This window comes from Gekko japonicus, unplaced genomic scaffold, assembly GCF_001447785.1.
Source record: "Gekko japonicus isolate JY-2015 unplaced genomic scaffold, Gekko_japonicus_V1.1 scaffold228, whole genome shotgun sequence".
Taxonomy (NCBI): domain Eukaryota; kingdom Metazoa; phylum Chordata; class Lepidosauria; order Squamata; family Gekkonidae; genus Gekko; species Gekko japonicus.
This window is the reverse complement of record NW_015163609.1, coordinates 162604-185974: the sequence shown is the minus strand read 5'-3', so window position 1 is coordinate 185974 and position 23371 is coordinate 162604. Positions and strand designations below refer to the sequence as shown.

At 42.7% G+C, this 23371-nt stretch overlaps 1 protein-coding gene across 1 annotated transcript in view; it reads right to left on the bottom strand.

Moving 5' to 3' along the window:
* Positions 1-15208, bottom strand: part of PRELP (proline/arginine-rich end leucine-rich repeat protein) — a 39081-nt gene extending 23873 nt beyond the window's left edge. Inside the window, exon 1 of the mRNA XM_015407315.1 lies at positions 15067-15208. The gene's annotated coding sequence lies outside the window, so the exon portion shown is untranslated. The remainder of the gene's footprint in view (positions 1-15066) is intronic.
* Positions 15209-23371: the final 8163 nt, after the last annotated feature.

The following is a 23371-nucleotide window of genomic DNA, read 5'->3' as shown; positions in this document are numbered from 1 at the left end:
AGAAGGACAGAAAACAGGTCCTTAACTCTTCCTCTGCCAGGTGCTCTCCCTCTGAAGCTTCCTTCCAAGTTACTCCCAAAAGATTCTAGACCTTGGAATTTGTGTGTGTGCCATTTTAGTGCTTTAGGTAAAAATTTCTGGCTTATAGCAGTAGGTTCTTAAGGTACTTGGAAAACTCCAAAAGCTTCAGTTCTTCATGGTCAATGCGGGTTAGCTATTTTTCCAAATATGAAACATACTGCACCTTCGCTCTTCAGAAACATTTCTCTTCAACACGTAGTATGGCCCACAACGAGGAGTCCAGTTGCTGTGACATCATATTCATAGTCAGCCAGCCCGTTAGACAACTCTTGCCCATTAACAAATAATGCTGTATGTCTGTCAGTTTTCCATTTGGTCTGCAGAGAGGAAATGTCAACAGACTTATGCTAACAAGCAAATGCCAAGGGCCAACAGTACACAGAGACAGAAGGCGAAAAGTTCTGTCAGAAATCATTCAGGAAATTGAGACATCTGCCAGTAAGCAACCTGGTGTCTCCAATGTCTGCAGATACTTTCCTTGGAAGCTATCTTGTACATAGTGGCCTGACAGCTTCCTGATCAGATGTTGCATTGTGGAATAATAATCCAGTATGTGCCCAGAGTAAGATCTCCTGTCCAAGGCTGAGGAGGGAAGGTAGTTGGGCAAAGAAAAAGATTCTGTATCACAGAGTTGTCTGTACTTTGGATTCTCAAAAGGCTTGGTTTCCTTTGATAAGTCTAATCTGGGATGACTGAAACATTCCTGGGCATCTAAGCAACAAACTCTTTCCCAAAAGGGATTCTGTGCCCCTTGTCTGCATTTGTTGCCTTCTCTTTCCAACTTTTTATTCCTGTAACTCTAGGGTTCTTGTGGTTTTTCAGCCAAAATTGTGGCATCTTGAAGGAATTGGAATGAATGCTAACCCCAACAGGGGAAATGGCTGGATATTAGACTTGGCAGAGACTAACAGAGCAATCCTCAGGACACTTTTCTTGGAAATAAACTATGTTGAGTAACATAGGAATTATTTCTAAGTAGACCTACTTAGGATGGCTCCCACTGTCAAGTTTTCATTTATGTGCAAAATTGTGGAAAGAAAAGAATGAGTATCTTAGAGAACTTTTTAAAACAATGAAACCTGCACTGTCATTTTTTGTCACTCATTTTCCCCCTATTGCTTTGGGTCTCCCTCCCCCCCTTTCCACATGTGTTTTGCTCCCTCTGGGACTATTAGAGAGAGCAAAACACATGGGGGGGGGACCCTGAAGCAAAACGGACAAACGAGTGACAAAAATGACAGTGTGGAAGTGGTGTATAACCCACTTTTCCGGTAAATCACCACCTTTTCATTTAAACTCCCCTCCCCTCCTTTCCTCAGCTGCTTACCTCAGACATTAAGGAGAAGGGGAAAAAATCTTTCAAATAAGCTTCTTGTAAGAACGAAGGGTGAGAATTAATTCAAATCAGGAACTGTGGCTCACAGTGAAGATAAACAAGCAGCTGCATACTTCTTTTCATTCTAGGGCAACATTTATAAGAGAGCTGCCAATCTGTTTTAAATTAGCTTTCAACTGTACAATTTCTGATGATGTCATTTGTGTCTATATTTATGTAGCTGGGCTTTCAACAATATAATGCATATTGTTTTCTAGTGCAATGCTGAAATAACATATTGAGAAGTCACAACTTATAAAGGTCGAATGGCAACAAAACTGTAAATAAACAGGCTTTATCTATATTAAATTCATCAAAGCAAAATTCACTAAAAGTTAGATGTATCTAAATCCTATTGCTTATATCAGGAATGGGCCACTTATGGTCCTTGAGTGGGATCTGGCCCACCAGGCATTTTTATCTGAACGTCTGTCAATTTATAGCAAATAAATTGGCCACAGATTCACTCTCAACGAAAAGACGGATGTTGCCTGGTACTCACTATAGGGATTATTCAGCTGTGACTTCCAGGCTATAGAACTCTGTCCTCTTGGAAATGCAGTTATCTCCTTCTTGCTCAGCCTTCTAATGTAACTCAAAAACTTGATTTTTGGGGGGTGGGCATTTGAAATCAGTAGAAATTTTACATACACTGGAATGTCTTTGCAATGAAGGAGCTGCAGTCCTGAGCAGGATTGGGCCCCCATGGCATTTTTTTAAGGAAGAGAATTCCTGTGGTAAAATTGCTGTGGCATCTCTGAGTTGTCCCCAAGGACGTTGTATTGTCTAGTTGTGTCCTTTGCTGGCTGCTATGATTTTTTTTTAGAAAACTGCTCTGTAGTATATTCTATTTTGTGCTGCTTTGAAATTTATTTCAGATGGGGTATTTTGGTCTGTTCCTTCTGAGTTTTTATTGTGTTTTACTGCCTATCTCCTGCTGTTGACATCAGTTTGTTTTAACTTGATTACTGAATTTAGCTTGAGTAAATATTCATGTACCTTTTACTGTGACATCTTGTGTATTCCTTGGAGAAGAAAATGGGATATACACTCTTTAAACAAACAAACACATTAATTAATTACATGTTTAAATGCTGTAATGAATAAATATATTATTTCTTGTTACTTTTTTGTTTTGTATGTAGCATGTTCATATATTTCTCATATGTATTTATAAGGAATAGTGTGCCCAAGAGTGTTTGCTCTATCCCAAAGAAACCTTTCTTGCTTATTGACACAAACTTTATACTGCAGCCTCCTCTCTTCTGAGGGGTTACAGGTTGCATGGCAAAACATACTTATGGTGAATAGAGTGGCCTCTAAAATTCACAGCATCTCTACTTAAATCACAAGGAAAAGACAGCTATTTGGAAGAGGCAGGAACTACTCCTAGACCTATGTTGTATATTGTTTAATTCAGAAATAGACTTAAATAGGAGATTGCTGTTATTATTTTGCACATAAGTTATTACAACACTCAGGACAATGGAACCCCCAGGGCTTAACTGAGATAGCAGTTTCTTATCTCACTACACATGTTAATGTCATTCAGTTCTTGCATCTGTAAATTATTTTATTATGCTGTATGCTAATTTGCTGCTATTCACAGGTCTTACCAATTTCCTTCAGCCAATCTTAGCTATATTTATTGCTCAGTTACTTGTGCATCTTGATGCTAATTAGCCCTTCCTGGCAACACCCTCCCCACCCTCTACCTAAATGTAATGGTTGATGACTTCTGTTTGAATGTATCTGAAGAAATGTGCATGCACAGGAAAGCTTATTCCATGAATATAACTGTTGGTCTTAAAGGTGCCACTGGACTCAAACTTTGTTATGCTGTATGAGTCTCAATTGGGTAAAGGACAATTTTACTACTTTTGAATTATGTGTCCTCAGATCCAGTTCAGGAAGAGGGAAAATAGCACCCAGAGAGGCAAGCTTACTTTGGGGTGTGGGGGGGAGAGTTTTTGGTTTTCCTTTGGAGGGACCACTCTTGTAACTTTAAAAGAATGGGGTGAGTCTACTCTTCCTCTGATCTGTCCACACCCTTGCCTATAAGAAATGTGAGACTCACCAGTGAGCTTTGTGACTTGACTGAGCTCTGATACACATAAACAACAAGCAGTGCAGAGGATGGCTCAAAGGGAATGCGTGTGCTTGCTTCTCCACATATTGGACCAGTTATCTTCACAAGCTAAGCATTGTCTGCTTCTATCACAGATCATTCCTGTTGACACTCCTATAAAGCAAATTCTGGCAATGAGCAATGTGTGCAGAAATCCACAAGGAAAAACTCCCATGTCAATGTACTTTCAAACAGACTTCATACCATTTGTTTGTAGAACATGGAACTGATTAGTTACAACATCTGAGACAATGGAAAAGTTTTCACAGAAAGAGGGAGACAAAGGGTGTGTCTATGTAGTGTATTTTTATCCTCCAGGAAGCTCAGGATGGTGCTCTTGGCTCACCCTTCCCCATTTTAATCTGACAACTACCCTATGAGGTGGGTTTTGAAAAGTACGCAGACGGACGAGTGATTTCAACTTAGCGTACTTTATTAGATCAGGAACAAGACAAAGTAACCAGCTTGCAGGCTGGTTTATATGTGCAACAACCCCGCACCCAAAACACACCCACACACAAGTGATTGGCTATTTACAGTGGCCGAGAGTTCCATAGGCTCTCGGCTGGGAGCCTAGCCTGTCGATAGGTGCCGGCTAGGATCCGCTTGTCCCACTGTTACTGAGAGCGAAGCTCGTCCGCTTTGCATGACCGCGTGGTGAAATGGCCACGCACGCGGTCTGAGATGGATACATTACAGGTTTGGATGAGAAAGCGCAACTACTGTAAGGTCAAACTTCATGGCAGAGTATGGATTTAAACACAGCTCTCCCAGATCCCAGTCTAATACTCTAACCACTGCACCACTCTAATGGATATTTTCTAATCTCTGTCTAACCTTGAATTCTCTGGATAAAAAAGAGCAAGCTATTCTTTCTCAATATCAGCTCATTGTCTGTAATACTTGGATGGTGATAATATCCCCTTACGGCTGTTGTGAAAGTAAACAAGATATTAACTTGTTTGTGACCTGGTCCATGGGGTCGCAAAGATGTAAATACAGTTGTGACCTGGTCCATGGGGTCGCAAAGAGTCGGACTCGACTGTGCGACTGAACAACAACAACAGTTGTGAAATAATAATATCACTGTGTAATAGTTTAAATGTATGCCTTACGCTGATTAACATGTGTGTAAGGATAAGCACCTTCATCCCTCACTAAACATGGCAGTCCTTTCCTCCCACAGTCTCCTAGATCAGTATACACCAGACTGGCAGGAATTATCAACCATTCCTTGGAAAGAGGTTTCTTAAAGTACTTTCACCAGATTGCACAGGATACCGGTGAAGACTCTGGTAAATAAACACAGTCTCATTTACACATGTAGGAAAATAAGGTGGGAATGAGAAAGTAGAACGTTGAAATAGTAAATGGGCTGTACCATGTCAGATTGCAGTAGTGAACTGAATGTTGCTTTGTGTTCTAAAAAAATCCATGCAAACTGAAAACTGGCACTGTAGGGAGAAATGGTCTACCTTCACATTCTTAACATGGGAGAGCATGCCAAACTGTGATCCTCCACTTGACCTTTGAAGGGATACAGTCCAGTCTGCCTCCTTTGCCTTCTACCACATTGCCATCTCCTGCGTGTGTGAAGCAGGCCCTTGGTTTGTAAAGGCCACTGCAGCCAGACCTGACAGTGGAAGCAGGCTGGCTGGCTTCCCAAGAAAACTGAGAGGATGCAATGGAAAGCATGCTCATGGCTTTAGAGATATTGTACTTTCCATCTTTATTTAACTCATTCTGCCCAGTATAGAACCTGAGAAGGTCTGGCATTCCCAGACTATAGGAATAAGAAGTTTCTCCTTGCTCAGTTAGTTTCAGGAAAGCAGGTGGCCTGAAGCTCACCTGCCTGCCCTGCAGCTGCTTTCCTTACTTTGCAGAGATGACCACTTAGGTCATCATTGCTAATTCTGGAGCCATAATATATCATCATTTGAAAAGAAAAGGGAAGGAAGGCTGGGCAATCCTAAGGAAAGAGAAACCAAGACATGGGTAGGAGTTGTACTTTGGCTCAATTTTCCTTTAGTAATGCTACCCCTGGCAGACTAATGCCCTCATTCTAAACCCAGCTGTGGGATCTGTTTCTATGCAGTTGTTTCTGCAAAAGTCTTGGTACTAAACGACATGTTATTAAAAGCATGTTGATTTTACTTAGTTTCAATAGATGAACTTCATCCGGAGACCAAAGTCCAACCAGGATGATAAGGATGTACAATTCAAGAGAAGATACGAACTCTCTCGAGTTTACAGTTGTTCGTTTCGACTGAACGTCTTTGTCAACCATCCTAATAGAAATGAACAAATTTATCAACCAGGGATTGTTGAAGACAGTTTTACAACAAATTTAACATTGTTCTTAATAAAGTACAATTTTATATATATCTACATACAGTTTGTAGTGTTATTCTTTACTTTAATGTTTCCAACAATAAGTGCAAGTTATCTGGAGATAGAAATAACATATTTGAAAACTTTCATACAGAATCACAAGCATAACCCCAATCCCTCCATATAGTATAATCAATTGTTTTCTTACCTATATTGGCTGAAAACAGCTCTCACAATTTACAACATTATTTCCGGATAATAAATCTTAAGTAAGGACTACAAGTAGGTTCCTTATATCCTACTACCTATGTCACGTGTTATTTGTTACTCAGAGGCCACCTTACCAACAATCCCAAGGTGCCTATACATTTTATCTGGCCATTTATTGTTAGGCTAAGTAATCCAATCTAAATATGTCTAACTTATATACATTCTTTATTAGTCTATTAACTATTCTTTATTAGTCTATTCACTATTAGAGAATCGCACAGGAAGACTCCAAACGTTTTTGTCATACATATTGTTAACTTGTAGCAACCAAAAGTGATCATATTATATAGATTCAGTCTCCTATGAAGCATGATAAATCCAATGCAGCATTTAAGCCCATGGGTTGTTCTGCCTGGAGCTTAAATGTCCAAAAAGCCTCTCTTTGTAGCAATAATTTTTTCATATCTGTACTAGTAAATGGTTTACTTTTTACTACTTCCAATACGAGGCATTTAAAATCACTAGGGCCATGATTGGTTTCTTCAAAATGCTGCACCATAGGGGCAGTAAGATGTTTATGTTTAATTTTGGATTTATGTTCCAAAATGCGGGTTCTCAATGCTCTAGATGTTTGCCCGACGTACCTAAGGTTGCAGGCACATATTAATAGGTAGACGACCGATTTCGTGGCACAAGATGAAAAATGGTAGATGGGCTTCTTAAAATTAATGTCAGGAAAATCCAAAGTGTCAGTTTCAATCATTAATGGACACGCGGCGCATCTGCCGCAGCTGTGATGTCCTGTCGGGTTTCTTCCCACTTCCTGGGTCTTAAAGGCATCAGCCCTGACTAATTTGTCTCTAATATTCTGCGTTCTCCTAAAGCCTACTCTCAGAGGTAACTGACACGCCACTATGTCATTGAGGATGTGCCAATGTTTCATGACTATAGTTTTGATGTCAAACGCTTTACTTGTAAAATCTAGTGCCCAGTTAAGTCTACTCTCGTTAGAGTGTTCATTTCTATTTAGAAACAGCTCATTTCGGTCCCGACGCTCCACTCTAAAGCGGGCGTTTCTAATTGCCCAATCCGGATATCCCCTATTGTGGAACTGTTCTGCGAGTCTATCTGCTTCCTTATTGAAGTCTTCCTTTAAACTCGAATTCCGTTTAATCCTAAGGAATTGACTGTATGGTAAATTATATTTCAAATGATTAACATGGTGCGATTCAAAATGTAGAATGGAATTTTTATCAGTTTTTTTGTGGAATGGACGAACAGCCAATTTACCATCATGAATAAAGACTGTAGTGTCCAGAAAGTTGATTTCAGAGAGGCTGGCTTCATGGGTAAATTTAATAGATGTGTGTACGGACACCCGGAGCTTCATTCAAATTGTGGAGAATAAGGAAATCCCCCCGGGAGCAGTCCTTATGACCATGGATGTGGGAGCCCTCTACACGAATATCCCTCACGAAGAGGCTAGATTAGCCTTACTCAATACATTGGAAAGAAGGCCCTTTAAAATCCCCCACACACACTTCCTTATTGATTTGGTGGACATTATTTTTGAAAAAAGTTTTTTTCGTTTTGGTTCTAACTTTTACTTTCAAGTTAAAGGGGTAGCCATGGGGAGTTCTTTTGCACCGAGTGTGGCTAATTTATTTATGGGATCTTTTGAGGAACGTTGGATCACAGATGGGAGTAGTAATCCTTTTTTCAACAATATTATTTTATATAAACGTTATATTGATGATTGCTTTTTGATTCTAGATGATTTAAATGTAGTTGAACCTTTTTTCCAATGGATTAACACCGTACACACATCTATTAAATTTACCCATGAAGCCAGCCTCTCTGAAATCAACTTTCTGGACACTACAGTCTTTATTCATGATGGTAAATTGGCTGTTCGTCCATTCCACACAAAAACTGATAAAAATTCCATTCTACATTTTGAATCGCACCATGTTAATCATTTGAAATATAATTTACCATACAGTCAATTCCTTAGGATTAAACGGAATTCGAGTTTAAAGGAAGACTTCAATAAGGAAGCAGATAGACTCGCAGAACAGTTCCACAGTAGGGGATATCCGGATTGGGCAATTAGAAACGCCCGCTTTAGAGCGGAGCGTCGGGACCGAAATGAGCTGTTTCTAAATAGAAATGAACACTCTAACGAGAGTAGACTTAACTGGGCACTAGATTTTGCAAGTAAAGCGTTTGACATCAAAACTATAGTCATGAAACATTGGCACATCCTCAATGACATAGTGGCGTGTCAGTTACCTCTGAGAGTAGGCTTTAGGAGAACGCAGAATATTAGAGACAAATTAGTCAGGGCTGATGCCTTTAAGACCCAGGAAGTGAGAAGAAACCCGACAGTACATCACAGCTGTGACAGATGTGCCGCGTGTCCGTTAATGATTGAAACTGACACTTTGGATTTTCCTGACATTAATTTTAAGAAGCCCATCTACCATTTTTCATCTTGTGCCACGAAATCGGTCGTCTACCTATTAATATGTGCCTGCAACCTTAGGTACGTCGGGCAAACATCTAGAGCATTGAGAACCCGCATTTTGGAACATAAATCCAAAATTAAACATAAACATCTTACTGCCCCTATGGTGCAGCATTTTGAAGAAACCAATCATGGCCCTAGTGATTTTAAATGCCTCGTATTGGAAGTAGTAAAAAGTAAACCATTTACTAGTACAGATATGAAAAAATTATTGCTACAAAGAGAGGCTTTTTGGACATTTAAGCTCCAGGCAGAACAACCCATGGGCTTAAATGCTGCATTGGATTTATCATGCTTCATAGGAGACTGAATCTATATAATATGATCACTTTTGGTTGCTACAAGTTAACAATATGTATGACAAAAACGTTTGGAGTCTTCCTGTGCGATTCTCTAATAGTGAATAGACTAATAAAGAATAGTTAATAGACTAATAAAGAATGTATATAAGTTAGGCATACTTAGATTGGATTATTTAGCCCAATAATAAATGGTCAGAAAAAATGTATAGGCACCTTGGAATTGTTGGTAAGGTGGCCTCTGAGTAACAAATAACACGTGACATAGGTAGTAGGATATAAGGAACCTACTTGTAGTCCTTACTTAAGATTTATTATCCGGAAATAATGTTGTAAATTGTGAGAGCTGTTTTCAGCCAATATAGGTAAGAAAACAATTGATTATACTATATGGAGGGATTGGGGTTATGCTTGTGATTCTGTATGAAAGTTTTCAAATATGTTATTTCTATCTCCAGATAACTTGCACTTATTGTTGGAAACATTGAAGTAAAGAATAACACTACAAACTGTATGTAGATATATATAAAATTGTACTTTATTAAGAACAATGTTAAATTTGTTGTAAAACTGTCTTTAACAATCCCTGGTTGATAAATTTGTTCATTTCTATTAGGATGGTTGACAAAGACATTCAGTCGAAATGAACAATTGTAAACTCGAGAGAGTTCATATCTTCTCTTGAATTGTACATCCTTATCATCCTGGTTGGACTTTGGTCTCCGGATGAAGTTCATCTATTGAAACTAAGTAAAATCAACATGCTTTTAAGAGTATGAACTTGTACAGTAATTTTCTCTGTGTCATTGCTTATATGTAATTACTGGGTCCTTTTGCTTTGTTTGTGGTACTAAATGACATGTTAACAGCTGTCTTGAAATTTGTGTCTGCCCCAATCATGTGTAACTGGAGGGCTGGTGAAAGTGCAAAGAGACATGTAGCCAGGGAATGCTGCACATCCTCCCTTACAGGCTGTTCACCAAGGTCATTTCCACCCTTGACAGGTTCTCCCCCCCCCCAAGGCTTCTTTTGCACTTTAAATGGCACCACACATTATTTTGCACTTTGAAGAGCAATCCCAGATCCTACTTTATAGGCAACTGAAGAATTCCCATGTTTAAAGTCTGTCACTGTCACATGTAGTGAGGTCTTCAACGCAACTTGGCTGGGACTTTTAGTGGTCTTCACCAGGAGTCATTTCCTGCCAGAGCACCCCAGAGCAGCTCTCCAGCAGTAAGGAGCCCAGGCCCCGCCCCCTGCCTTACCTGGCCATCGTCAGAGAGACTCGGGGGGGATTTAAATCCCTGGGTTCCCTGCCTGATCTCCAGGTTCTCCACAGCCATGGGGCACCTGGAGGAGATGGGGCAGGGAAGCCAGGCATGTCTGCTTCCCTGCCCTCCCCCTCTCCAGCCAGCCCACCATGGCGGGTTGGCTGGAGAGGGGAAGGGGAAGCAGGCAGACATGTCCCCTTTCCCCCTGAACCTCTTCGCTTTTGCGGAGAGACTCAGGGAGGGGGGGATTTAAACTCATTTGCATATGCCTTAACTCATTTTAAACATGCCTGCCCTTTGTCAGGGGGTGTGGCATACGCAAATGAGTTATGCAAATGAGCTCTTGCACCTCTTTTTCTAGGAAATGACCCCTGGAGACTCTTCACTCAGCACAGATCTCATCCCTTTGCCATGGCATTCTGTTTGACCTTCTCCTTTCATACTTCTGTTGCCTTCCAATGTTTTTATGAGTCCTAAGCCTTTCCCCCCCTCCAGCCTAACATTCACTTTCAGGAAGTGGGGGCAATCCAACAGATTTAACATACTGTGAAGCCAAGTGCAGCACGCAGATCCACACGTACATATGCATCTGATTTACACAACCTGTTTCCCTTTGTGGATTTCTGATGTTTTAATGTAGATTTTTATTTATATATTTATTTACCTATTGGATTTATAGCCTGCCCTCCCCTGTACAACAGGGCTAAGAGTAGGTGACAATATTCATAGAAACAATATTCATGATTTCAAAATTATTAAAACAACTATTGCAATACTATTGGCAACCGGTAAATTAGTACATAAAAAGGGAAGCATGACATAGTGCCCCTTATCCAGGGGATAATAACCAACAGGGGACAGGGAAAGGGACTGGGGGGGCGGGGAAAGAGAGGGAGACCAGCCTAGATTGAAACTGTCGCTGTCTGAACATCTCTGTCTTATAGGCCCTGCAGAAATGCACCAGATCCTGCAGGGCCTGGGTCTCACTTGGCAGAGTTCCACCAGGCTGGGGCCAGGACTGAGAAAGCCCTGGCTCTGGTTGAGGACAGGCAGATACTTTTCTGCCAAGGATCACCAGGAAGTTGTTATCCATTGAGCATAATGCTCTTTGGGGGGTGTACCAGAAGAGGCTGTCCCGCAGATAGCTAATCCCAGACCATTTAGGGCTTTAAAGGTTAATACCAAAACCTTCAACCTGATCTGGTATCTTTAAGTACGTGGCTTTCCATTCTATGGTGATGTATTTAACCTGATGGAATGGGGAGGGTCAGTGTACTCTCCGGTCCTGTGATGTTGTTCTTCACTCTCCGTTCTTGGCGTCTCCTTCTACTAAGTAAAGCTGGTCTATAAACAACGACTGGGTGTTGTTGTTCACTAGATGAGGCCTATTGCCGCAGAACACTACAGGGTTCCCGTAAGAACACACATTGCCACATTCTGGACCACTTGAAGTTTCTGGGTCAGTCCTGCATAGAGCAAGTTACAGTACTGTAGTCTGGACTCTGGAGGTGACCATTGCATGGATCACTGTGGTTAGGATGGGGCAAGATAGGAAGGGAACCAGTTGTTTAACCTGGCAGAGATGGAAAAATGCCAGTCTAGCCAGATTTGTGATCTGGGCTTCCATTAAAAGGGAAGCATCCAAGATCACACCCAGACTCTTGGCAGCCGATACTGATGTTAAAGGCACACCATCAAGCACCAGGAGTTGGCACCCTAGCCCCACATCCCCCCACTCCACCACAGAACCTCCATCTTAGATGGATTTAATTTCAGCTCGCTCTGCTTCAACAAACCAACCACAGCCTCCAAGCCCTCAGCCAAAATGTCTGGGGCAGCATCCGGCTGGCCACCCATCAACAGATATAGCTGGCTGTCATCTGCATACTGATGGCAAGCCAGCCCAAAACTCCGTATTAGCTGGATGAGGGGGTGCATACAGAAATAACATTGGGGAGAGGATTCTCCCTATCATAATGAGCTAGGCTATCCTGCCCTGCTTCCTATCTCTTGATAACCACAAAACAGTCCAAACAGGGTGTTAGATTTTAAAAAGCTATTTAATAGAAACAGAGAGATTCTGTCCCAGGGAGAAAAATAAGATTGGTGTACTCAGTCAAATGCTTTTTCTCTGCTGTCCAAAAGATGTTGAAGAGGAAAGAGCGAATGCTGAAGACCATCTCTCCCCACAGACTCTGGAATGAAAAGTCAAGCAGGAGAGTGTTGACCTTGGGCTGGAGCCATCATACCATTAGCAAATCCAAATTATTTGTGGGGTAGGAGAAGGAAAGAGACTCGCCCAACACAGTCTTTTTCTGCAAAAAGAGCTTTCTGCTCAGGCATACAGATGGGGTGTGTCCAGCATAGAAAACATCTGGAATCAACTGGCTGGCTAATTCCTGTGATATTTGCAACATACAAGAGTCTTTGCTTAATGCTTGTGCTCTTTTTCATCCCTTCAGAGATCATTTTGTACCTCCATCTGCCTAGATTTCAAAAGCAGCACATAAAATCTAACCATTATGCATTTGGATGCATATACAGTCCCAGGCAAAATGCACAAATCTGGTGGAAGATTTTGTCTTTTCCCCATTCAGGGCATTAAAAACAACCAGTCCAATATCAGTGCCTCTCTCTATACATCCAACAGGGAACTGCAGCTTCTCCTGAGGCCATATGGAAACTTCCAACCGCTGGGCTTGCATTACTGCTGAAGCACACAGTTGGGAAGATAGGGAATACCCTGGGACACTGCATAGTTCAGTGCTAAAAGCCCTTGAACAGCAGACACTGGACCAGCAGTGCTCTTTCCCATCCACTGCTAGAATCTATTGAAGACCAGCACAGGCTGGAACAGCTTGCATACGCAATCCCTGGTGATGCTGAAACAAGGTGCCTAATCCCCTCTGTAAGAACTGTAAGAGCCCCTCTGTAAGAGCCCAGGTACAGCTCACAATTAGAATAACAATAATAAACATTTATAAAGCTCATTTCAGGTGTTCAGAGTACTTCATGCACATCATCTCTGATCTCTGTCATTCTGGGAACAGTCTTGAATTATTGCAGAGGGCAGAAACTGTGGGAATAGTAGCTTGCCTAAGGCCCTTTGCTGAGTTTATGGATGGGATTTGAATGATGGACTTGTGGCTCATATCATTAACATTACATGACACTAACAACTTTTACTACCCTCTTATTATTGCCACTTTTTTTTTTTTGCATCTCTGTTGACTTTGAGTTGACTCTCCCTTGTTTCCAACTCTTGGGCCTTTTTTATTATTTATTTATTTATTCAGGTATTTCTACCCCGCCCTACCCCGCAGCAGATCAGGCTTTCCAGTGGAGCTCCTGCACTTCTAATTTGTTTGCATTGTTTGCAGCCCTGGTGTTTTTATGCTACCATTTCCTGCAGGGAGCAACTGCCTGCATGTTTTATTCTTATGCTTGCCCAGTTGTTTCTCTTATCTTCCCCCCCCCCTTTTCTGAGTGTGAGAAAAGCTCCCAATCTGCCCTCCTTCTGTACTTCTAATCTCTGATAAAATCACGAGTTGAATTCCATTCCAGTGGGATGGGCAATGTATAAAGTATTCAAGTTATATGAAAGCCGTTCCCCAGGCAGGCAATTGACATTCTGAATCTCTCAGGAATGAAGATGCTGCTGATTGACAAGAGCGCTGAAAATAGGGCTGCAAAAGCCAACTTCTGTGGGCTTTTCTTCCTCTGTGATAGAGAAGGTGACTTCCTAGTGGGCATACTCAGGTTTCTTAGAAAATCTCCAGGCATCAGTGACAACAACATATCTCACTCATACCCCTAAATTCAAGATCAGGTTCCATAGAAGTATATATGTAATAGTCTGTGTGAATCCATGCTGAGTGACTTGAAGTTTCTCCCTTTCCATTCTCCACATGAAACCTAAGAACCTTTTGTCCCAAATTTGACAGATTCTGCAAACCACAACACAGCATCTGAAGTGTTGCTATAAACAGGACTTGTTTCAAGTAAATGTATCGGAGTATTAAATGCCATTGATTACCATAAGTATTCTTCCCTGTATATAAGCCTTTTGTACTGGAACACCTTTGAATACAAAATGCTTAGTTCTTCATTCTGAAATGCCGCTGGTTGTGACAACAAACCAGAATACTCCTTCACTAGAACCTAAAAATTTCTTCCTCTCATAATGAAAGTAATTCATATTCCTTCCCTCCAAGAGAAAATAAACCTCACAAGATTTTCCCAGTGATCAGACTTCAAAGGAGGATTAAATCTTCGTTACTGACTAGTCTGGCTTTCTTGTCTCCAACCCCTTTGCAAACCTGATATGAAACAGCAACTAATGCTTTACATAGTACAAGCCACCTTAACGAAGAAAGAAAGAAAGAAAGAAAGAAAGAAAGAAAGAAAGAAAGAAAGAAAGAAAGAAATGCAGATCTTTAAATCTATCTCCCTCCAAAGATCTAAATATATCTCTCCAGTACAACAGCCTAAGAGGCTTCTGGAATGCCCACCATGCACATGTGGGCTATAAGCACCACAAATGTAGGTGGGTGTGTGCAGCGTGGGAGACCAAAGGGGGTTCCCTAAGCTCTGTTTCCATGGTAATAGCTTAAGCAGTTTAACCACTGTCACATGCAACTTTTTCCTCTTTCCTTGCTTGGCAAGTTAAAATAAAAGCAGCCTCTACAGAACCAGACGTGAAATATCACTTGACTGATGTATGACAAAAGTTAGATAATGAAAGGTGTTAGTAAGGAACCATCTGACTGTTGGTTAAGGAGAGGTGCCCCCTTGATTGTTTCAGGTGAGGCCATTTCCAAGGAAGATACCTGCCCAGGGCTTACCTGTTGCCACCTGGCCTTCTTTCTCCTGTATTTTAACTTCCAGGACTCTTCCTCCCCCTTATCCTCTTCCTCCTCCTCACTCCAGTTTGGTTCTGAAACAAATGATCCTCCTCCAAGCTGCGTGTGTTTTCTCTGGTTCCGTTCCTTTGAGATTCTCTCCGAGAGGGTGGGTGGGAGCTAGGGAAGGAGGGGAAAGTCACAACAATAACGTCTTTCTCTGGCAGCCAAACTCCTCAGCATTTAATCCACACACATGTCCTGCCTGCCTGCTGAAAGGCTCATGTGTAATAACATTTCCTTCTGCCGGGGCAAGAGTGCTCCCAGCCAGTGTTTTTAAACAAATTACTTTTTAAAAAGTAGCTTTCACTCTCTTGAAGCATGATGTCCTCCTCTTCTAACTCTGCAGTAAATCACCATGTCTAGGTTTTTGTTTCAAAGCAGCAGGAAAGAAAGGGCTGCCAGACTCAATGGGTAATAAACGGGATTCTTATGTTTTAAAATGGAAATAGTACGTGTGCCATGACCCTTCTAAATACACTTTTTTAAACAGTGTTAGTCTTTCCTTGTAGCACCCTCATCCATTTGTCACTGATTCAGCCTGCAGGGTTTTAGAAGCCCTCCCGGGAACCTTATCCATGGAAGAGTTAGCTACCATGGGACCCAATTACAGTTGCATTTAATGACCCTCCAACTGTCATATAAACACATATATGAAGTTGCCTTCTACTGAGTCAGACCACTGGGTCTATCATGCTTAGTATTGCCTACCTAAATTGGTAACTAGGCTTGTCAATTCCTGAAGATTTGGGGGAGGAGTCTGGGGAGAGCAGATTTTGGGGAGGGGTGGGACCCCAATGGGGTACAGTTTAGACAATCTATTCACCCCATGCAAAGGGCAGCCAAACGCAGAGTATTAATCTGAATCAGTCTTTAACATCCAAAATTGACGGATTATTAAATATATATTTTACTATATTCAGTGCTGAAGGACTTTCTTTTTTATGGACTTTGCATCCTATAAATTCCTAGCTCTTTCTTGTGGATAATCTAAAAAACTTCCTTCAAATTGTGTTGTTGTTGTTATATACCATTGATATACATTTGCTCACATCCCACCCTTCAGCCCTACCAGGGCCAGAGGGAAGCTCACAAAATTAACACTAAAACATGACAACATTTGAAGTAACATTGAACACATTTGACTAACACAATAAAAACAGAGATAAAATCAATGCTAAAATAGCACTGAAATCAGCAAGAAAACCAGTAGGCAAGCAGTAAAATAAGGCCAGCTTAGCTTACCCAAGGACCTTCTGAAATAAAAATAAAGTTCAACGGTTGTCTAAAGGCCAGCAAGCAACTGGCCAAGCAAATGTCTCCTGGGACAGAGTTTCAAAGGATGGATACTACTAACAAGAAATCACTGTCCCTTGCAGCAACTAGCCCGCACTCAGGGGACCATGGCATTCAGAGCAGATACCTCAGCTGATGCTGTTAGTGATGAACAATTTTCAGTGGTATTCAGTCCATGAAATTTTAATCCATGTTAGTGATGATGAGACAGTGGGATGTAGTTCTTAGAAGGTCAGACTGGAGAGACTTGGGTTCTAATACTCACCCAGCAAAGAAGAAACACGTAGTGTAATCTTGTGTGGAATTATTCCAGTCTAAGGCCATTGAAACTGGAAGCCATAGACTGCAAAACTGTGCATAGGACAGCACTGTTGGTGACCTTGGGTTAGTCACTTAGCCTAAATTTACCTCATGAGGTCACTGCTAAAATTGAAGAGCATAGAACCATGTAAGCCACCTTTGGAATAAGATGTGTATGTGTAAAAATGTTATAGTGAGTGTAAAAACAGAAATAAAGAGTTATATTCATTCTGGATTAATCCATCTCCTCCAAAATAGTGTGATCATATAAACCCAGTTTAAAGCATTAATCCCCAGAGGGGGTATCATAATCTGTAAGTGACTTTTAGCAACAAAAGCAAAAAAAATATTTTTTTAATCCCAGCCTAAAGCAAACTAAAGGAAGGGTGATTCAGTAGTTAGAATTATCTGGGATTTTAGGAATAAAAATTTATATTCTACTACACACTTGGTGGCAGTTAGGTCCATTCAAGGCTACCTCATACCATAAATGAAGACACCAGACAATGAAATCTGTGGCTGGGTGGTTGTGGCAGAGTCGACTCTACGCAGGCTTACCCCTGAGGCTGATCTGGAAATTACAGCTGGTACAAAATGCGGCGGCGCATCTGCTGACGTCAACGCCTGTGTGGGTTCATGCTCAGCATGTGCTCTGCCAGCTGCACTGGTTACCAGTTGAGTACCAAATCCGCTTCAAGGTGCTGGTAATAACCTTCAAAGCCTTATGCGACCTGAGACCAACATACCTAAGGGACCGCCTCTTCCTGTATACGCCTCAAAGAGCTTTACGCTCTAATAATCAACATCTCCTGGTGGTCCCTGGCCCAAAGGACATCCGTCTAGCCTCGACCAGGGCCAGGGCCTTCTCTGCCCTGGCCCCACCTGATGGAACATGCTCCACATCGAGATCAGGGCCCTGCAGGATCTTACTTAGTTCCGCAGGGCCTGCAAGACAGAACTGTTCCACCAGGCTTTTGGTTGAGGCAGCTGGTGTCCACATACGGCCTCCCCGAGGTTGCCGTCTCCCACCTGCCGGCTATTCATCCATCGGCAACTGGCCATATCTATCTGTATTGATGGGTCAGAACTTCCACCAGTAACTATAACCACTGATTTTAAATGTTTATATTGTGCTTTTAAACTTTATTGTAATTGTTGAAAGATGATGTGACCCACCCTGAGCCCGCTCACGGGATGGGCGGAATATAAATACAATCAATCAATCAATCCATATTCATTTTTACTGCCAGACTGCAATTTATTAACTTTAATTTTATTAGATCTCCTAAAAGGCTATCCAATGGGGTTGCCAGTGTTTGAGAAGAACCACTCTGATTCAAAGCTTGAATTGGTACTATAACCATCCCTTTTCCTTACATGTACACAAAACGTGTTGAGAAATATTGTTCATCAACGCATTGGCGAGTATGCAGGTTCAGGTGATGATACTCAGCAGTGAGAGAGTTCCCTTCCCAGCACTTGAACAGTCAGCCCACAGTGTCTAGCCCCCTCTCCAATACCTCAGGATGCTTCCTGATCTACCTAGGTTGACGTTTCTAGCCCTCTCTAATTTTGCCTAACCAGACTAAAGCAGGCATACTTAATTTACTAACTCCCCCACACACTAACAGTGGGAAGCAGGTCCCACCTGGAGGCTGGTATCCCTCAGCTCAATAGTTCTCCATGAAATAAACACCATGCAACTCTAGAATTAGTTCTGAAAATTGGTATGAACACATCCAAGAATATGTGGCACTTAAGATAGGATTTTTGGCCTTGAGCAAGACAGATTATTGGCATACTTGCAACCCTAAACTCATCTTTTGCTCATGTACCGTGTCTTTATTAAACTGCTTGTCCAGATTTCCCTTTCCTTCATTCCACCCCCACCCCCAGTTCCCACTTTTTGGTCAAGTAATGGCAAAAATTATGCAAACTACAAAACATTTTAAAGCCCTATTGTTGCAGTTTTCTTCACTACATTGTACAAAATACATTAAAATATATTAATGTAACTTAATGTTTCCACAGTACACTGCACACCATCTACAAAGTGCAAGGTCATCCCAGGCTCTTTTGGTAAGCACTTGTGACCCCATGCAGCCCATGATCTGACCCAGTCTGGCATGCTGTGTGGGCAACCACTAGATCAACCAGAGGTGATCCTGGCCAACCCAGAAGTGAATTGATCCCAACAGGAAAGGACTCCATTTTTCAGAGTACAAGTGTCTCATTGGGGTATGGGGGCCGTATATAAAGCAGGCATTCCTTGATACTGGATACAGGAAAGGGCTAGCAAGTTATTTTCCCCCACTCCCAAAGCAGACTGTCCAAAGGCAGCAGGAGCATAGGGATAGGGCAATGACAAGAGATCAGGAGGCAGTTGACCTGGCAACTGGGTTGGGGGACTCAGTCTGAAGGCACAGAGGTATAATGCAACAGTGGCTGTCCAGCCGGCTTAAAACTCGGGGCCAGGACTACGCCCTCTTAGGCTATCTAGTGTCCTTAGCAGTGGTACCTGGATCAAGGTCTCTAGATAGACCATAAGCCACTGTTGCCAAGTACTGCCTCTTGCCTCCAAGGCAGCCAGGACTGGATCCCAAATACCCCCATTGCTACAAAACATAAGAACATAAGAGATGCCAATGTTGGATCAGGCCAAAGGCCCATCCAGTCCAATACTCTGTATCACACAGTGGCCAGAAATACCAGTGCCATCAGGAGGTCCACCAGTGGGACCTCCTGATGGCATCTCCTCCCTGAACATTTACTTCAGGGAGGTGATGCAGACAGGCCATCAGGCTTTTGGAGGGAGTGGTTCTCTAGTATAATAAATCTAGTGTAATAGCAGTGGATAAGAGGGATGGAGATGGGGAACACTGAATGAGAATGTGCACATGCAGAACATTTTAAATCCAATTCTGGACATTTGAAAAATAGTTGAACATTTTTTTGCCAGTCTGGAGGGACTTACTTGTGATTTGTGAACCAACTGTAATCCAAACAAAGAGATTATCAAGTGTCCCTGATTAAAACAGTCTAAGACTTGTGGCTCTAACGAAAATGCTCCACAACCCTGACCCATATTCCAAGTCTTACTTATAGTTTTGGTGCCTTCTACACCAATTGTTTTGTAAGTCTTTTTCAGGACAGCAAGAAACATCTATACTCAGTTCCAAGTTCTAAACTCACAGGACATTGCCCAATCTAAAGTAAAAATGCTCCACAACCCTGACCCATATTCCAAGTCTTACTTATAGTTTTGGTGCCTTCCACACCAATTGTTTTGTAAGTCTTTTTCAGGACAGCAAGAAACATCTACACTCAGTTCCAAGTTCTAAACTCACAGGACATTGCCCAATCTAAAGTATTTTATGATCCTATCCAGGGGTCATTTCGTAGAAAAAGAGCTAGGGGGACTTATTAGCATAACTCATTAGCATATGCCACACCCCCTGACATCACCGGAAGTGTGTCATAAGGCCACGCCCCTGACATCACTGGGGTTCCCATTCCTAAGGTGGAGGCAGGGGATCTCCCCCTTTCATGGGCTCCTGCCTGCCACCTGCCAGTTGGCTGGCAAGAGGAAAACCTCCCCACCCCCAAAACTGCACAATGCACTGACGTCACCCGGAAGTGACATCAGTGTGTCAGAGATGTCAGGAGGTGGCGTACTTTTTGGGCAACACTCTATGGATTGAGGCCATTTTTCCACACACTAACAGTGGGAAGCAGGTCCCACCTGGAGGCTGGTATCCCTCAGCTCAATAGTTCTCCATGAAATAAACACCATGCAACTCTATAGTTCTGAAAATTGGTATGAACACATCCAAGAATATGTGGCACTTAAGATAGGGTTTTTGGCCTTGAGCAAGACAGATTATTGGCATACTTGCAACCCTAAACTCATCTTTTGCTCATGTACCGTGTCTTTATTAAACTGCTTGTCCAGATTTCCCTTTCCTTCATTCCACCCCCACCCCCAGTTCCCACTTTTTGGTCAAGTAATGGCAAAAATTATGCAAACTACAAAACATTTTAAAGCCCTATTGTTGCAGTTTTCTTCACTACATTGTACAAAATACATTAAAATATATTAATGTAACTTAATGTTTCCACAGTACACTGCACACCATCTACAAAGTGCAAGGTCATCCCAGGCTCTTTTGGTAAGCACTTGTGACCCCATGCAGCCCATGATCTGACCCAGTCTGGCATGCTGTGTGGGCAACCACTAGATCAACCAGAGGTGATCCTGGCCAACCCAGAAGTGAATTGATCCCAACAGGAAAGGACTCCATTTTTCAGAGTACAAGTGCTGATTGGGGTATGGGGGCCATATATAAAGCAGGCATTCCTTGATACTGGATGCAGGAAAGGGCTCGCAAGTTATTTTCCCCCGCTCCCAAAGCAGACTGTCCAAAGGCAGCAGGAGCATAGGGATAGGGCAATGACAAGAGATCAGGAGGCAGTTGATCTGGCAGCTGGGTTGGGGGACTCAGTCTGAAGGCACAGAGGTATAATGCAACAGTGGCTGTCCAGCAGGCTTAAAACCCGGGGCCAGGACTATGCCCTCTTCGGCCATCTAGTGTCTTTAGCAGTGGTACCTGGATCAAGGTCTCTGGATAGACCATAAGTCACTGTTGCCAAGTACTGCCTCTTGCCTCCAAGGCAGCCAGGCCTGGATCCCGAATACCCCCATTGCTACAAAACATTTACTTCAGGGAGGAGATGCCAACAGGCCATCAGGCTTTTGGAGGGAGTGGTTCTCTAGTATAATAAATCTAGTGTAATAGCAGTGGATAAGAGGGATGAAGATGGGGAACACTGAATGAGAATGTGCACATGCAGAACATTTTAAATCCAATTCTGGACATTTGAAAAATAGTTGAATTTTTTTTTTTTGCCAGTCTGGAGGGACTGACTGTAATCCAAACAAAGAGATTATCAAGTGTCCCTGATTAAAACAGTCTAAGACTTGTGACTCTAACTAAAATGCTCCACAACCCTGACCCACATTCCAAGTCTTACTTATAGTTTTGGTGCCTTCTACACCAATTGTTTTGTAAGTCTTTTTCAGGACAGCAAGAAACATCTATACTCAGTTCCAAGTTCTAAACTCACAGGACATTGCCCAATCTAAAGTAAGAATTTTATGATCCTATCAGACTCTGCATCCTGGGGGTACAAAGTCTAGGGTGGGCATGCCCTCCAGCATCCTCCTTTCTTTAGCACACCCGTATGTGTATCAGCAAAGGGAAGGAGGCATGTTTACAACACCCTTAGTCCTCTCTTCTTAATCCTTGGTCCATCTTCTGATGGCTTAGGTATGGCTGGACCATCCTCCAAGACTGACTTGGGGTTGTGCCTAATAAAGGCCCACCTGGAGGCAGTCTACCCTGGGTCCCACCAATGCTCTCCATTTAGGGGTGTGGCCTAGCTCTCTCCCAGTTGCTTGGCCAATGGGACTCCCTCTGTGCTCTCCTCCTTCATTGGACCTGCCTGAATTGAGGCTTCAAAACAACATACTGCTGGTTGGGGCTGTCCCCAGTAAGTCACCATCCCCTGCTTCAGCCCGCCTCCAGACCCCTTCTTTGATACCTGACCCTGGCCCTTTCCAGCCCCCATGGCCTGGGATGCCCATGTAAACATGGCTAGCTATCTGTGGGTGTGCTGAGCCCTCCTCCTTGCTCCCCCACCCCAGACTGTTCTTGGCAGGGAAGTCTGCCTTGGCTCACCCTGCCCATCTTCCCCAGATGCTTCCACTGCTACACTGCTGCCACAGACCTCCAACACTGTTCTGCTGGACTATATGGGTGTGGGGAGGGCTTTTCCTGCCCTGCTGACATTGTCAGAGCTGTTTGGCTTGGTCCTGGTGCTGGCACTGATAGTGGACTTGGGGGACCTCCTCCAGCCTTAGGGGGGATTCCTTGCCCCTGGGCTCTGCCCCCCACCAATCAGCTGGCTAGTGAGGAGGCTTACCAGCAGCAAGGAAAGGCCTAGGCCAGTGTTGTTGGTGATGTGTTGATGTGGTGACATCTGGCAGTGACATCATCATGTCACTGGTGATGAAAAATCCTCTGGTATTTGGGTAAAAACTCTATGGTAAAAATGGCTTCTACCATAAAGTTTTTGCCCAAATACCAGAGGATCTTCCATCACCAGTGACATGATGATGTCACTTCCAGCAGAGTGTCCCACATCCCTGGCAACATGATGACATTACTTCCAGTGAGCTCTGGAAGTGACATCGCCACCAACACCAGCCTAGGCCTCTCCTTGGTGCTGGTAATTCCACTGACCCACCCCCTGCAGCAAACCTATCCTGCCCCAATGTCCCCTGTGGCCTCCTAGTCTGACCCTGGTGCTGCAGGAAAAGTCAGGGAGGGCTTCACCAGCCCCAGACAGATCCCATGGGTTTTGGTGGAAGAGTGGCCATGATATTATGAAGTCCTCAACAAACTGCAGCAGTAATTGTAGCTGGGGTGTACTTGAGCAAGTTATATGTCATGAATGTATCTATTTTGTAAACGTGGATAGCACCACTGCCAAAGGTGAATAATTTGTTGGACTCATGAATCTTGCTTAGAAGTAAATGTTGTTGAGAAACCTTGACCTCAGTTTAACAATGTGTTGGCCTTTTTGCCATTTT